Consider the following 17,667-nt stretch of genomic DNA (forward strand, 5'->3'; position numbering starts at 1 on the left):
CACTATTGTGTATGTTAGTTCATTTGGGGTTTTTTTTCTGGTTTTAAACTAAGGTTAACAAACTTTCTGTTGGATCCAGGAAAGGTAGATTAAGATTATAGCATGAATTTAACCACAAAAAATGAATGTTTCATGGGTTTTAAAGGAAATAAGAGAACCGTCAATAGGTGCATGAAGCCTTCTGACTTGTGCACCGAGTTATCGGTGTTTCTAAAGGTAAATGAGACTTTGAGGAGAAGTGGAGGGCTTATTTTACATCACTGTGGCTGCTGATGTAGCTGAATCAGAGAAAGGGACAGTAAAGACTGAGTTTGATCCTAGTTTAAAAGATTAATACACTTATAATGGACCAGATTGAGATTAAACTTAAAATTCTCAACATTTTTAATACTGTTTTCCAAATCATTCAAAGTCAGGATTGTGACCTTTTCCAAGAAGTTGGGGGGGGAGGTTTTGTCCATCTTTTTTTATCATAATTTTGACTTTTTTTCTCATAATTCTCACTTTTTTTTCAGAATTCTAACTTTGAAATCAGAAGGCAGACTTTTTTTGTCAGAGTGAGAAAAATAAATCCAGATGCCGTAGTCCTCTTCAATACTTAGAAACATGAAATTATTCCTTAAGTTTGAGTTTAAAAAACATCGAAGTATTTTTTTTATTTAGTTGTGTACAGAGTAGTATTAAATGACAGATAATCAAAACCAGGCCATCGTTTTTCAGTTCAAACTTTATTGCAGACTCAAGATCCAGAACAACAAAACACAAAAGGATAGCAAAAGACATGGATGAGTATTTTTAATAAAGGTACAATAATAGTTCATAAAATGAATACAATATGAAAAAAAAAGGTTAAAAGGAGGCATCTGTACCATTGTTTTTATTACAGTGACATGTATAATAGTAAGTCAAACGTGTTTCTCCCCAGCTGGATCATGCAAAGGAGAACCCATATGTGAACAGGATCCAGAAACACTGCTGTCTTCTCTGGACCAAAGCTCATTTAAAATGGACTGAGGCTAAATGGAAAACTGGTCTGTGGTCAGATGAAACCTCAGACACTGTAACCTGTGGACTAAAGAGGATTTTGACCATCCAGCTTGTTCTCTTGGCTCCGTTCTAAAGCCTTCATCTTTGATAGGATGGGGTTGCATTAGTGCCTATGGTGTGGGCAGCTCTAACTACGAACTATCAATGGTGAAAAGTAGAGAGAGGTTTCAGAGCAACATATGCTCCCATCAAGACAACGCCTCTCTCAGGAAAGGCCTTGACTATTTCAGCAAAATAATGCCAAACCACATACCACATCCATCACAACAGCATGGCTTCACAGATGAAGAGTCCGGGTCCTGATGGCCTACCTGTAGTCCAGACCTTTCACCAATAGAAAACATTTGGAGCATCAGAGAAGGAACAATCCAGCAAAGAAAAGCCAGGACTGTTGGGCAGCTAGAATCCTACATCAGACAAGAATGGGACAGCATTCCTCTTGCTTCCCAGAAGTTTGTTGTTAAAAGAAGAGGGAATGCTACACAATGGTAGGCATGGCCCTTTTTAGGATGTGTTGGTTTTCATCCGTTTCTGCCTGTTTTTGGCCACTTTTAGGCCCTTTTCACTACTTTAGCCACCATTGTTTGCTACATTTGCCTCTATGACTGATTGTTGCCAACTTTGAGCACTTTTGACCAATTTTTTACACATTTTAACTGCTTTTCACCATTTTCCTGTCTTATTTTGACCCTTATTTTCCTGTCTTAACCAATTTTTGCTGCTGTTGTCCCATTTTGGTTATTTGAACCCACTTTAACCCATTTTCTTTACCCCTGCTGAATTAAAAAACAGTTTGTTTCTGGTCCATGTTGATTTGATGCTGGTCTGACCTGCAACAGAACACAATGAATGCTGGTCTTGCCAAGGTTGTAATAGTTTTGGATTTTTCAATAGATTTTGTTTTTATTTCATTTTCAATTTCTTTTTCAATTTAGTTTTCATTAGTTCTGACTGCTGGTTTGTTAGTTTAGTTTTTATTTTGCAAAAATGCTTCATTTCAGTTTAGTTTTTATTAGTTTTAGTTAATTTTTTCAGATACATGTCAGGACTGACAAAATGTCATACTTTTTAAAATATACTAAAACAGTTTTCCTTTTATTGGTTGATGATGTTTGAATACAACTCCAGACATAAAACTACCACTGTGTGAAGTCTCAACCAATCAGATCAGGCAATTTTACACTCCCTAGACTTGGGTGTCGGTGCCGGTCAGTCTGGTTGTGTCAAAGACTAAAATTAAGGATATTTTGTCCCTATTTTTATTTTATTTTAGTTAGTTTTGTAAGCTCACTATACAGTTTCAGTTAGTTTTCGTTTTTTGGTAAAGCTTTTTTTTAATTTCGTTTCAGTTAACTAAAAGGATTTTTGGATTTTAGTTTTAGTTATTTAGTTAGTTTTCGTTAACTATAATAACCTTGGGTCTTGCTAGTCAGATCAGCACAGACATGTTGCTGGTTTTTAGCAGGGTTAGCTGCCCTTTTTGCCTCTTTAACCCACTGCTGCCACTTTTAACAAATCATTGACACCTTTCACCAATTTTTGCCACTTTTAACAGCCCCCCCCCCCCCCATTTTCCACCCATTTTTGCCTTACTTGAACAGTTCTTTGCTTGTTTTATCCAATTTCTGTTTCTTTGAAACCTTTCGTTTTTAAAATAAAGTTTTAGGCTTTTTATGCCTTTGTTTTAGAAAAATAAGGATGAGATAGTGGGGGTGAGACATGCAGGAAAGAAGTCATAGGCCAGGTTTGAACCCGGGGTGCAACCTAAGTGCTTACATTTTGAAAAGGGCTATAGGCTTTTTTCTACCGCATAATTAACTAAATTTATTTTTGTGTCTGTGATTATTGTGGTATTTATTCAGGTTGATTATAAATATGGCTATCACTGGTTAACTTTTAAATGGACTTGATTTTTCACCTCTATAAGCCACAGAAACCTCTCCTCTTCCCTCCCTTATACCCAGCCTTGATTCTAGGTGTGCCTTGGGTAAAATAAATAAATAAAAAAGTTTAACCATAGATCTACTCTATCAATTTGAGCATCTTTTCTTTTCAATGTCGTCTTCCTTGTGAAAATACTATTATGATTAAATAAATCCTCGCTGAAATATTTATATTTTTATCCTGTATAAACTCAAATATCATCCTTCGGAACAGTTTGAAATCTAGTGAATAATCAGCCTATAAATGTGAATTTTTACTTCTGAATGAGTGGAAAAACGCTCTTTTGTTGTTTGGTCGTTTGGCGCCAAAATGCGGCTCGTTCTCAGTCATCTCTGATAACATACGGCTCCACGTATCTCCGGTTTACCGACATTAAATCAACGTTGAGCGGCTAAAGTTTGATTTAAAGTCCTCTCTATGAAAGTTGCTGCCGTGACCGTCCGCGGTGGATTTGTTTTGGCAGCCATTTTGTGGGAAATGTCTCGGGAGCGCGCGGGGCCGTACTTGCTTGGTGTCGGGAGCGCGCTCTCAATGCAGCCCCTCTCCTTTGACCGATATTACCATCAGAGGGGCTGGCCAGCTCTCCGCTAGCTGAAGCTGTGCCTCATGAAATACATCTACTTTTTCTAAGCGTCTGCCTGTCTGTGATCCAGCGGCCCCTCGGCCGGCCGTTACCCGCCTGACAGCCTGCAGAGAGCGGACTGTCTTCTCCAGATTCAATGGCTCTGTTTTATTAGTCAGCTAGCATGCTAGCTAATTGCTAGCTAGCTAATGTTAGCTTCTTGCCTTTTAAATTAATTTAAAAAAGCTGACGGGCGTGCTCATCTGTTCCGCCCGCTCCCTTGGTCTAAGGTGGATGCACTCGGGTGTGTCTGAAAGTCAATATCGGTTCAGTTGGGGTCTTCTTCAGAGCAGAGAGCGGACTGAGCTGGAGGGCTGAGCGGCAGAGAGGCGGCGGGCTGCCCTCCTCCCCTCAGGCTCGGCTAGCTGCGCCGCACCGCGGATCCGTGCTGACTGACCGCCCGCTCCCCGAGCTCCGGAGAGACACCATATTTCCTGGAAAATACTCTCAGCGGGATTTTTATCGGCCAAACTACCCTAAAATACGTTATCTGGATCTGTGGTGCGAAGAGGGGCGGCTGACCCGGGGGAGGAGGCTCGGTTCGGGAGACATGGCTGCTCCGCGGGACTCTGCTCCACACACCGCCTGAGGTAGGAACCAACTCGGCGCTAACGGGCTCTTTTACCCGCTTTATTCATGTATGAGTGTGACTGAGGGCCACTGTGTGTGGTAGCCGCCCGGCCTCCTGTCCCCGCTGCCCCGCTGATGGAGAGCGGCTCCGCGGGCAGGAGGAGGCTGCGCCCGGTGGAAAAGGTGTGTTACTGCTGCTGCTGCACCGAGCACCGTGCTGTGAGCCTGAGAGCCTGTGAGGCTGTGCATGTACAGTAGCAGAGCATCATCATCATGATGGACTCCTTTCAGTCGCTGTAATGTCCTCCAGGTGTGCAAAGGCGCTTTTACCATTAGGCGAAGGTAGGCACCAAGGGGCCTCGAGGCACAGGCAAAGGTGTGCATCAGATGTGAGCTATACATCAGAAATATTTGAATGGCTGAGAAGAGGATTAAGAATGTACAAAGAGAGCATAAAATAGCACCAGAACAGTCTCAAAATCCCGGGTAAGGACCCCTGGACCCCCTACCGAGGTCCAAATCCCTCAAAAAGCCCCAACATGTCTTCACGCTAAGACAGTTACAGCAAGGTAGATCTGTGTAGAAATCCACAAAATAGCAGATTAGTGCGTTGTAGAATGGCATTAAATAAATGATCCTGTTTGAAATGTGTCAGAAGAACTGATAGTGCACATGTAGACTCTATTGTTTATTCTAAAAGTTACATCTCACCTGAGACATGTTGAACTATTCAGACTGGGGTCTTCCAGAATTATTGTTGCTCTTATAATAGGTGGTGCTTTGAGTCTATCCTGTAGTTCTTTGGCTTTGGTACCTGAACACAGATGATCTGAATTATTTTGTCTTCTCTAGCTATGATTGCTGGAAGTAAAATGGAGAAGGGCCTCTCACTGGTCTTTGTCCGGGGCCTCCAAATCAATGAAACCACTGATGGTGGTGATGGACTTGTTTCATCGGCTGTTGTGTCTTCCAGGTGTGCTTGGGTGGTTTTACCATTTGGCAAAGGTAGGCACCCAGGGGCCTCGAGGCACAGGCAAAGGTGGGCATCAAATATGAAGTATTTGCTTTCAGTGATTGATACGAGGATTCAGAAGCTGCCCAGGATGTATACAGAGCATCAACATGGAGTTTAAGTATCCAGGAAAATCCCCTGGGAGGACTTGGCTAATATATGGAGTTTTTAACATATATCTGAGGGTAAGACTAAATATTGCTGTAGTTTTAAAGATGTCAGGCCTCATACTCTTAAAATCAGAACCACCAACTGATTACAAGATAATCAATATTGATACCTGTTTGAAATTAAAAGTAGAAGTTCTAGACACCGAATATTGGATATTTATTGTTTTTAAATGTGGATGTAAAAGTGGGTGGAGCTGGCTGGTGTTGTGCCAGCGAGGGAAACCCTCGCTCCTCGCCAGTTCCGCCCACTTTTACAAATGTTGCCAACGCATTTGTGCAATTTAGACGGTGCTCCCTGACTCACTCTCTCTCTTGGTAAAAACCCGACTGAAGATCATGAAGTTGCTGTACATTTTGAGCAGTGAAACAATGGAGATTTGATCATTTTAAAATACACAGCAGTTAAAAACCAAGAACAATTTGACCGTGTGCAGTAGCTTGACATTTCTGATCATTAAAAGCAATAAATTGCCCAACTGTAGATGTCTAGGACGTCTATTTTTGATGCATTGGTATCGAACAGTTTCAGTATGGTTTGGTTTTGACTAAGATCATATCTAAGTTTATCCTTCTGGTATTGTGACAAACGTTTGTTTACAGATAAGCATCACCTTTCAGTCATAAAACTGTGAGTTTTTGGTCCATATCGCCCAGCTGTAGGAGGGACCCTGGTCTCCTGCTGAGACTCAAGCCCCTAAAAAGGCCCGGCATTTCTCCATGCTAAGCATGTTAGAGTCAGGTTGATCTTTTTAGAAATATCGGATGTTTAAAGTAGTGCAGCTGTTTGGTAAAATGACCTAAAATTGGTTTTAAAAAATCCTAACTATAGCATGTATTGCTTCTTCTTAAAGTTACCCCTTACCTCAAGGCATTTTAAGATATATTAACATGACTTTCAGTGAAAATGGATGGTTCAGAATATTATCTTTTACTAGTTAAATGGATAAGGGCCTCATGCTGCTCTTCACCTGGGGCCTCCTAAGTACTAAACCCAACCCTCCAGGTGAGCTGTTACCTTCTCTGCCGTCCTGCCTCACCTGTGTAACGGTAAGCGGTGTGGGGCTGCCTGTAAACAGACTCCTGATTGATGCCATCAGTGTATGTGTATCTGGGCAAGTTTCAGCGGCTCCATCCCTCCCTCTGGTTTCTTCTGTCGGTGTCTTAAACCGGAGGGAGGGCTGGAGATGGATGGATGTGCTGCTACGTGATGTAAACTAGGGCTGGGCAATGTAGACCAGAACTCTGAGGAGTGACACACTTTACATAGGTGGATATTTTTATCAGTAATCATGATGGTCACAGTAACAGAAGGATGAACTTTGATGTGATTATAATGAAAATAAGACCATACTGAAACCTGTTTGATACCACAACCACAACAATAGAAGTGCTTGACACCCAAAGTTAGGCGGTTTTTTGTTCTGAATCATCAACCATTGCAAACCCCTTCACACTGTATAAATTATACAGAAGAATCTGCAACATTTCTGTATACTGAGGCTGTTTATATGTACCCTACTCTTTAAAACCATGTGTTTAAAAATGCTCAAACCTTCACATAATTGTAATGATCAGAAACTTCAGTCATATTTTTAACTAAATCAGAGAAAGAGGGAGCACTGTCTAAATTGCAAAAGCATGTTGGCAACACAAAGTGGGTGGAACTAATGAGTATGTAGGGTTTCCCTTGCTGGCACTGTACCAGAGTTTTAAACTCTAATATGGTCCTTGTAAAAACAAGCAATGGTGACGCCTGTTTCAACTGGCAACAAAAATAGAAGCCTTAGATGCAAGATAGATATGTTGGCAACACATTTGTACATTACAGACAATGTGGAGGAGTCTGCCTGCAATATTTAGGAGCTCTGCGATGCCATAAACTAATACAATCTATTAATTTTAATGATCATTAGAATAGAAAAGCACAAAGCCTTGGAAAAAGCATCTAGGCTATTTCATGAGACATGAATCATTCAAAAATTAAAGGCAAACTCCTGCACGCAATCTAGCTTGCACAAAATATCTGACAACATTGACACTGGCAGTGGCAACGTTTGACCTCTTTAATACAGTGTGTTTCAAAATAATCAAACAAAAGGTACAGACCCTTCACTATCTTCACATTTATATAAGAAAATAGAGAAAGCATTGAATAACCTTTTCTATAAGCTTTACCTGCAATTTTTGATGATCAAAAACAATAAACTGTCAATATTAGGTGTGTAAGACTTCCATTTTTGCAGCTGTTGTACTTAATCTATATCATATGATTTCTATTATAAATGCTCCTTAGATAAAATAGGTTAGAATTTAATGATAATTCTCCATTACAAATACTCAGATGGATGATCTATTGGTCATCCATGGCAGTTTCCATCAGCTCTTCTTTTGGTTCTTTTACTGAGCATGTGGTCTGGTATCAGTTTTTTTTTCTGCCATCAGCATCATCATATCTGAATGATACTGTCCTGCCCTGTATCTCATCTGAGAGCATATGGATATATGTTGAAGCTCGATGTACTGTCCAGCCCTACTGTAAAGGTGTTGATATAAATCCTCAGGTATACAGCAGTGAGCCGGTTTATCCTGATCTGATGCCTTTATGTGTGAAAGCAGCCAGCCAGCACCCCCCGACTGTCCTCTGCACATCTGCAGCATTTCATCTGCTGTGGCAGCTAACGCTAGCAGCTAGCTTAGCCACCGCAGCAGCCCCAGCCCCTACCCTGCCCTGGAGTACAGGCACACGGAGCTCTGCTGCCGGGAGACTCGAGCCTCTGGGGAGGTGGGACGGGGCCGTGCCGAGGCCGGCGCTGATGAACAGCTGGAGGAAGCATGACTTGACATCTCTGCTGTGTTTCTGTGGTCCAGTTTGTGTTCGGAGGATGAGGCCTGAAATTGTAGGCAACCATAATGAGCAGATCTGTCACAAATTGTGATTTGTCACACCTCGCTTAAGTTCAGCTCATTGCCTTTCTTGTGACGGACAATTCTCCACCAAAGACTCCAGCTTATTCTTTATGTTTTAGTTCATTCTTTGTCCTCCCAGACCAAATCCTCTCACTGGTGTGGATGCTTGGTCTGTTTGCCCAGTCACTTCCTGTCTGTTAGGTTTCATTATGGGCATTTATTGCTCAAAAAGGGATAAAACATGTGAATCTTCATGTAGAATTGTGTTGAAGACCTGTGAGGATGATCTGGTGGTTAAGGATGTGAAATAGTAGTAGGACTAGAGCTCTGTTGTCTGTAGGGCTGTGGCAATAACCCAATTTAAGCTTCCGTGTAATTCTAGTAACAAGCAGACGATTACTTTGATATTAGGGGTGAGGCATCAGTCTGACATCAGTATCAGCCATCAGTGAGTTATGTGGCATGAACCAGTGTTTATCCGTTGTGTCCAACCAGTTAAAAGTTGGTATTTAGTACAATTAACTGCTGAATCAAATAAGAAATGTTTTTACAGGGCAGAAGAAGTCACCTGTGGGACAAACTGATCTGTTTTCATGGTCAGATACCAGAAGAATGTTGGCAGAGTGGGGGTCTCACATCAAAAGAAGTAAGATATAAACATCGGTATTGGCAGCTGGCTGAATTGATACTTTAAAGGTCACATATTTGACCCTTTTAAGATGAGTTTATATTGGTCTCAGAGGTCCTCAAAACATGCCTGTGAAGTTTGTTCTTGAAAAAAACAATTCAGTATAGGATTTTTGTAAGTCTAAAAAGCCCTCTGTTTCAGCCTTGCTCAGAACAAGCTGTTTCTGCGTCTGTAGCGTTAAATGTTGATGAGCTGTCTGACCCCGCCCCTGACCACACCCCTCTCAGGAAATGGATGTGGCTCTCCTGATCCTCCTCTCAGTGGCCAGCTGAGCTCTCTTCCAAGTGGGGAGGGCCAACTGAACATGGGGGCGGGGCTAACTCCCCACATGACGTCATGAGGGTAAAATCTGAGAATGGCTTGTTTCAGCACACATTCTCTGACAGGTGTGTGTGTGTGGGGGGGTCTGATTCTTAGTTTTAGTTGAAAAAAACTATAAACATTTTAGTCTAGTTTTAGTCCATGAAAGTCCTCACGTTTTAGTCTTCACTTTTAGTCCAAGCATTTATTTTCTTGCCTAGATCTGATACCAAGTCATAGTAGTGTGTTCTATGCACCTTGATGGGGTCCCTGCTGTCTACAGCTGAGAGGCAGAATAGCTACAGATGCTTTTTTTTTTTTTTTTTTTTTTTTTACAGATTCCCTCACAGCAGAGAAATATCACAGATTTTGAATGTCAGACGAAAACTACATTACACTTTTAGTCTAGTTTTAGTCATCTTGATGAAAAATAAACTTACTTTTTTGTCAGTTTTAGTCATCACAGATCTATTTTTGGCTAGTTTTTGTCTTGGAAATAAAGGCTGTCGACTAACATTGATGTGGACACGCCTCAAAAGCGTTTGATATCTGATAGCTCAGACTGATGCAGAGCTGGTCTGGGACGTTTTCATGTGGACTGGATTGGTTGTGTAGATGCAGCACTTAGTGAGACGTATTGAAGACCGTCCCATTGCTGAGATGATCTGCTGTATTCTGATGATAAACTAAAAGTATGGCAGTCGTCAACTCCCATTGTTTAAAAGGGGAACCGGATCCTAAAATCACCTCGTCCATTAAAAAAGTCATGACTTGCTCACAACCCCGTCGTCTTGAATTGAGTTGTCATTCCAATCTAACTGTTCTAACCGGAATCGTACATCTGCAATTCCCCCAAGACAGCTCCAAGAAAGAAAAGTTTGGGTACCACTGGTCTAAACCCAGCACCTCTGGAATAATGACCTTTGCATAGCTTGTTGTAGCCATGGTTGGTGTAACAAGCATGTAATCCATCCAAATAAGAGGCCAACCTGTTAGGTCTGCTGATTACTAGGGCAAATATTCAGTTCTCAACTATAGCAAAAATCATAACCATGATTATTTTGATTGGTATTCAGATCATGATAATGAAACGTGATTACTTGTTGATTTTACATCATCTGCTGCATTTATCAAACCTTCACACTCACCACTTAGAAAAGAAATAGTAAATGTAAATATATGAGTGCAACAAAACCCCATAAAAATTATAAACTGCTGTTTAATAGAGGTGTCGATCCCCTGTTACATCACGATTACCTTTAAATTATGAAGAGAACTATGGACAACACACGTTAACCTTACAACAGCAAATGTTTTTATTTCCTTCCATTCACTCTTATCACTCTAGAGCAGTGTTTCCCCACCATTTTTCCTTGTAGCCCCCCTACATGTACCTAAGAAAAGCGGAGCCCCCCAGGTCCCAAGAGAGAAGAAAAAAAAACCAACATAGATTTTGTTTCACTGATAAAACCCTCACAAAAGGCCTAGGCATGCTTTTCCTTTGTTTAAACTACTTATAACTGCTTTATCATGGTTTTAGTCAATATTTGCAAATCTAATTTTGACAGCCTCAGAGCAGGCAAGGCCTCGTGGTGTCCCCCCTGGGGGGTCCCGGACCCCAGGTTGGGAACCTGGGCTCTAAAGCAGTATGTTCTCTTTCTGCAGCCTTTTATAATCACGATCAGGTCTTTTCTCTTTGTTTTCCTGTTTTAGAATATTTCTTGAACTCGTCTACACACACAGGGTCTTGAGGAGTTTTTCAGCTCTTCATACTTCACACAGGGGCCTGTAAATGTAGCACATAGTTCATTTGTTTTGTAAGACATTTTAATGAGAATAAATCTGTGGCTATGATGTTACAGTGATTAAATCACATTAGTTTTAGTTCACCACAGTGTTGATTTTGATACATGGAGAGGTTAGGAGAAAGTTTAATTTCTACAAATCTCTCTTGTCATTACAGTCTGTCTGTTAAAGGATTCAGTCTCCCACCCACAATATCTGATTGGCTAGACATCACTAGACAGGTTTACATCCTATCATAATGTAATTTTTAACACTGAAATTACTGACGTTTGATGATAGCTCATTTTTACAGTAAATACTTAGGGATACATCGTTTGGTTTTCTTATGTAGCAGATACTGAAATCGATGCTGATATACAAATGTAGTTCAGACTTTAAACATAGGTCATTCAAACACACTTTAAAGTTTAAGAAAAAACTTCAGTGGCTGTGGAATGGGTTTATGCAACACCGTCATCCGCGGTTTAAATGTGTGCAGTAGTTCACAGACGAGGTATCGCCGATGCAGCTGCTAGCGTAAAAAGGTCAACGGGTCAGTCTGAGTCCAGTTATCAGCATGTTTAGCTCGAGTATTACGAGCAGCCAGGAACTAACTGAATATTCATGCGGTTGTACTTAATGTACAATGCTGTGGGGTAGGCAGCATAGCCAGTGTGCAGTGTTTAACTCTTGACTAGATTGATTTAAGTCCAAGTCGAGTCAAAGAAGTAGGCCGGGGCGTTAAATGAAGTCCGAGATGAAACTGCAGCCTTGTAAAGTTGACGATAAATGAATGATAAACGTGATAGATCCGCCAACAGCAGCATAGCGACAGTAGCTGTTGTTATTTCCTGATTGCTTTATTGTGAAGGTCCCCAGCAGGAAGTGTTGTACAGTCGGTAGCAGCTTGACACACCTCAGCAGCGCAGAAGTGAAACTTCCACAGGGGTAGTTACGAAGAAATAAACACGTAGAGACTTATTCAGTCATTTAAGCTCAGACATGAGTTCAGCCTGCCATCACAGAGGGGAGGAGGACTGGGTTCGTAGTACAGGAGTCTATTTTAATTTTGTTATTTTAATACTTCTACTGTCGAGGGCTAGAAAACACAGTGATATGATACTGAGGTCATATTGCCCAGGATGAGGACTTTCTACAAAGTTTGGGAGCCTTTTTCAGCGCTGATCTGAGCAGATGAAGAGGAAGATGGTCCCTCAGCAGCTGAAGCCGGTGTTTGGAATGCGACTTGCAGCACAGCTGGAATGTTTTTCCTTCTATGTTCCAGTTAAAGGTGCAGTGTGTAATATTTAGCCTAGTAGCATTTAGTAAAACCAACAAACTTGGTTAAATGAAACATGATGTCTATAGGTAGGTCTATCCTAATTAGTGTTTATCCACCTGAAAAAAATGTGTTTTTTTTATATTAACTCAGAATAAGCAATCTATTCATACATAGGGAGGGTCCCCTCCACGGGTGCCGCCATCTTGAATTTTTGCATTTTGCATGTCTCTGTGGTGAAAACTGTAGCAACCAGTGGAATTTTAAAAAAAAGTGTATCTGTTATTTGGTCGCTTCTGTGGCACCACAGAAACATGCAAAATGCAAAAATTCAAGATGGCGGCACCCGTGGAGGGGACCCTCCCTATGTATGAATAGATTGCTTATTCTGAGTTAATATTGAAAAAAAACAACATTTTTTTCAGGTGGATAAACACTAATTAGGATAGACCTACCTATAGACATCATGTTTCATTTAACCAAGTTTGTTTGTTTTACTAAATGCTACTAGGCTAAATATTACACACTGCACCTTTAAACGTTCCTCATTTAGGTTTAATCTGATGCACAGGGCTGATGTGCTTTTAGCTGATGCCTGTTTTTACACCAGTGATATTTTAAATCATGCTAAGTCACAGAGCCTAACAGAAATATTATTGATCCTCAAAAAAATGCAGAACTCAGTTTGCAGACCCAGGTAATGATCCCCATCCCCACTGATCCCAAGATCAGATCGGTACATCCCTAGTGCAGTACCTCCTATATTAGTGAGGTTTGTAGTCTTGTTTCTCTTGGCCAATCAGATCGTTCTCTGAGTGACGGCACAGTCGTGATGACAAGCTGGACAGCTCCGACAGTTCAACCCAGATCAAACTCCAACATCACCGTCAACTCATCGGCACACTAACTTCTTCCTCTTCTCTGTTGTGTAGAGTAATTAAAACTCATCAGCGACATCTGCTGGTTAAAATGATGGACTCAGCAGATCTAGGATCAGTGTTTACCTCTCATCGTGCTCTGAGTGACTGTCAGTTAACTTCACCTTGAGCTGAGGATGTCAGCTTTTCAGATTTTGATATTGCAATAAAACATGGGCAACATTTCAGAGTCCCACTTTTCTGATTATTATGGTGTTTTAAGCAGAGAGGTATTTCTCATGCATAGAGATGTTATTTTAATTTAGCCACAGTTAACTAAAGCAGTCTTTTCCTAACAAAAATCTGTGTTTTTGTGCTCTTGAAAGGTTTTCTTTGACGTGTGCAGCAGCAGATCCCTGTGTCGATCCCACAGAGAGATGCAGAGTTTAAACCCTGGGCTGCTCCTCGAAGCACAAATGCTTTCTGAAATTCAGCCGACGCTGATAAAGGCTTCATCATCTGTTGCTAGGTAAACTTAAGGATGACATTGCATTGTGTTGCTGTTTGGTTTTATTCAGTGAACAACACCAGCCCGTCGCGATGGTAGCCTCACTGTGTACTCACGGTTTGATTTAAAAGAAGGAGAGAGGATGAGAATGGTCATTCAGTAAAATTTACATGCACAGTGTTCAAACTGAGAATTAGCTTTTATCCAATCAGAATGTGCACCAGCAGTTACATCACTACTACTTAGCTATGTTAAAAATATATGTTTAATAATTTATATGCAGATTGTTCAAATCATCCTGATACTGAGCCACAGGTAGCCTGGAGAAGCTGCAGGAAGTCTCTGCTCTGTAGAACCTCTTCATGCATCTTCAGGATCAGTCCTCTACACCAGTGGTTCTCAACCATTTCAGCCCGCGACCCCAAAATAAAGGTGCTGGTGACCGAGGACCCCCATTGTACCTGAAGGTGGCTGAACACAGCCATGCACATTCAGGAATAGTCATGTGGAGACAAGTCCGCCCATTAGGGGATTAAATGGGAGAGCTTTCTGGAGCCCAGCCAAACTGGGGGCCAGCAAAATCATGGTTTATTGTAAAGTTAAGCTGTGGTATTTTAGATTTAGCTTGAAAAATAAGCACTCTTATCAAAGAAACACATTGTAATTCATTCATGTAGTAAGTAGCCCTCTTAAAAATGTAGAAAATAGCTAAAATGGGTAAATAATGGCAAAAATGGTGGGAAAGGTAGTGAAATTAGATTTTAACAGTAGCAGAAAAAGGTTAGAAATGCCAAAAATTAGACAAAAGTGGCAAAAATGGGCATATTAAGTGGTAAAAGGGGATCCAAAAGTGGCTAAAATGACGTTTAAGTGGCAAAAATAGGTGGGAATTTTAATGAAATGGGATGCAAATTGATAAAATTGATGGCAAAAAGGGTTAAATAGGAAGAAACGTGCAAAAATGAGCACATCAAATTATATAATGTGGCTTAAAAGTGGTAAAAGGGGTTAAAAGTGGCAATAATGTGTCAACAGAGCCAACAATAGGAAAAGAGTTGCAAGATTTGGTTTAGAAAGTAGCAAAAACAGGCAGATAAAAAGTCATGGAAAGGGTTTAAAATGGACAAAAAAATGGGTTTTAAGTTGCAGAAATACATTAAAATTGGCAAAATTGGTGGGAAAAAGTGATAAAAATGGGTTTCAAGTTGGCAAAATTGGTGAAAAGTGGCAACAGTGTAATTCAAGAATGTTCTTGGTTTTTTAAGGCTTCTGGAGACCCCCTCTCAGTGTCTCAAGATCCCCAATGGGGTCCCGACCCCGACTTTGAGAACCCCTGCTCTACACCAGTGGTTCTCAACTGGTGGGCTGGGACCCAGAAGTGGGTCGTGCTGCTGTCTTCCGCAGGTCACGATGGGCCTGGATAGAGTCGTAGCAAAAAAATAGGTGAATATGGAAGCCCTGAGGGGACATTAAATTTAGCTGGGTTTCTTTAAATCTTGACTTTTTTATTCGTTGTCATGTATTTGGATAAATCAACTGACAACAAGTTAATTTGTCAAGATCTTTAGAAAACATTGAGAATTTACTGTGGGAATAGAGAAAACAACATCTGCATGTGTGTCCCTCCTGGGTTAGCCTGTTATCTCTACTGGAGGAGGTGGTGGAGGGTCCTGGGGTTCAGAAAATGAATCTGGAAATATCTGCATACTAGATATTGGAATCTGTAATATTTGTTTTTATTTACATCTGTCTTCCTCTCTGCTTAAAGTTTGTAAATAATTAAATTCATCAGATCTTCTGGATACTTCATGTTTCTAAACAACAGTTTCATATTTTACCTGGTAGTGTCGATTTAAGGGTGTCAAGCTGCTTCATAAGACGATGGAAATTATATTGTGCGCCATTTTTTTTTTAATGTTGAAAATGTGAAAAAATCCAACACTGGGTGTCAGGACTTTTATTTCTGTTACCACGGTATCAAACATGTTTCAGTATGGTTTTATTTTTACTAGAATCGTTTTAAACTTTGTCATTCTCGGGACACACAGATTGCCAAGCGGTCTAAGGCGCTACCCATGTACACGGCGGCAGGGGTTCGAGTCCGGCCTGTGGTTCTTTGCTGCATGTCTCTCCCCACTCTCTCTCCTGTTTCCAACTCTATCCACTGTCCACCTCTATAGCATAAAGGCAGGAAAAGCCCAAAAATAAATCTTTAAAATAGTTTATCATTCTGGTAGAGTGACAACCAGGAGAAACCTCTTCAGATCAACAATACTGTGTAGAACTTTAAGGCATGTTTGGGCCAAAAATTGAGGCTGCAGTGAGAAGTATGTGGTGAGTGAGCCATCTTTAGGCACTATTGCATAGGATGGAGGAGAAAATCAAGACCACACCTTTAGGTGGAGTAAGGGGCGGATGTGGCAAGTAAGCATGGTAAAGGGAATGGTCCAAGGGGGTAGAAGGGTGACCACGAGTCTGTGGTCTTACTGTGGATGTCCCAACGGCCTGAAAACCACAGGTGGTCTCCAGGAATATCACCAAGGGTGAAAAGGAGTGTATAAAAGAGATGCCGTCGAACTCGACTTCGGCTACAGAGCGACAAACTAGTGAGTCAACATGTGTCCTGACCACGCATGCTCTTTGTCTCATATTTAATATATCTGACAGACTGAACCAACTATCACGGATTGCTCTAAATAACACAAGATGGAACAAAATATTGATTAATTCAAATGTATATTTTAATCTGTAAAATAAATATTAGCTGCACTAACCTGGTATTTGAGGGGATTGTGGACAGGCCAGAAACACATACTTTTATTTGAAAAGCCTGAAAAAGTGATTTTTGCATAATATGTTCCCTTTAATGATCGATGTCGCATAAACACTGTCTCTTGATGAGTTAACTAAACTAAACTAAACGTTAGTAAAAGAAAAAAAACAACTGAAGGAAAGCTAGAATTATAAGTCCGGGATTTTTTTTTTCTTTTTTATCGACAAACTGGACCCATATCAATCAAATCAGGACCTCAAAACCCAGGTATGAATTGAACCGTTACACCTCTAGAGGGTATACATATGGTCTCATTTTTACTAGAACTGTATCAATATTTGAATTTTACAACCCCCACAGCAGACCTGCCTGCTGACAAACTCAGACTGGGCTAGTTTGAATTTATTGATATATCAATGCATGTGCGTTGGATCAGTAGCATTGATGCTAGGCTAACAGTGACATCATTTTGGAGCTGAAAGGTGTGTCAAACTATTACTGGTTTCTCAGGTTGACCCTCTTTTCATCATCGTTTCCACCCATTTTTGCCTTTTTTTTTTTAAACAAAATTTGCCACTTGTTGGCCCTTTTTGGGGGTTTTTTTTGTCCATTTTTAAACCTTTAACCAGTTTTTGCTACAAATTAATGCTTTCCACCACTATTTACCCTTTGTAGCTTTTCTTTACCCATTTTGCAACTTTTTAATCCTTTTTTTCCCAATTTTCTCCTTTTTAAAAATCTCTTTTTATAATTTTTTAATTATGTTTCCCTTAAATGTACAGTATATAAAATGTCACCAGCAGGGGGCTCTCAGCCAAAACAATAGCACAGGGTCATGAGTCAGACCAGCGCTGCTGTTTCCCTGTTTCCATCAGCAGAAGCATTCACTAAACAGAAAGCCGACGTTCTGTTCTGCAGTCCAAGCTCTTGGTAAGGCCCCCCTTATGAACGACCCTGCAAACATCTGGGGCTGCATAATAATGCCAGTTTAATTGTTATGTCAATATAAGCAGTGAAACTTGCAAACGTCTAAATTGAAATTTTCTGGAAACAATCAGTGCACAGAGATGTTTACCCTGTTTCCAACAGTTGTGTCGCTCATAAACCACCACTAAAGTTTTCTGCAGTATTTAACAACTGACAGAGATAACAGCTTCATTTGATTTCTAGAGATACACTCACTGTAAAGATTAGAGCTGATACCA

General features: G+C 40.7%; 1 protein-coding gene across 1 annotated transcript in view; it reads left to right on the forward strand.

Annotated features, from left to right (window-relative positions):
• Positions 1-3,521: 3,521 nt before the first annotated feature.
• The window catches only part of dyrk1b (dual-specificity tyrosine-(Y)-phosphorylation regulated kinase 1B), a 91,009-nt gene continuing 76,863 nt past the window's right edge, over positions 3,522-17,667 (forward strand). The window contains exon 1 of the mRNA XM_041793275.1: positions 3,522-4,203. The gene's annotated coding sequence lies outside the window, so the exon portion shown is untranslated. The remainder of the gene's footprint in view (positions 4,204-17,667) is intronic.

This window comes from Cheilinus undulatus, linkage group 8 (assembly GCF_018320785.1).
Source record: "Cheilinus undulatus linkage group 8, ASM1832078v1, whole genome shotgun sequence".
Taxonomy (NCBI): Eukaryota; Metazoa; Chordata; class Actinopteri; order Labriformes; family Labridae; genus Cheilinus; species Cheilinus undulatus.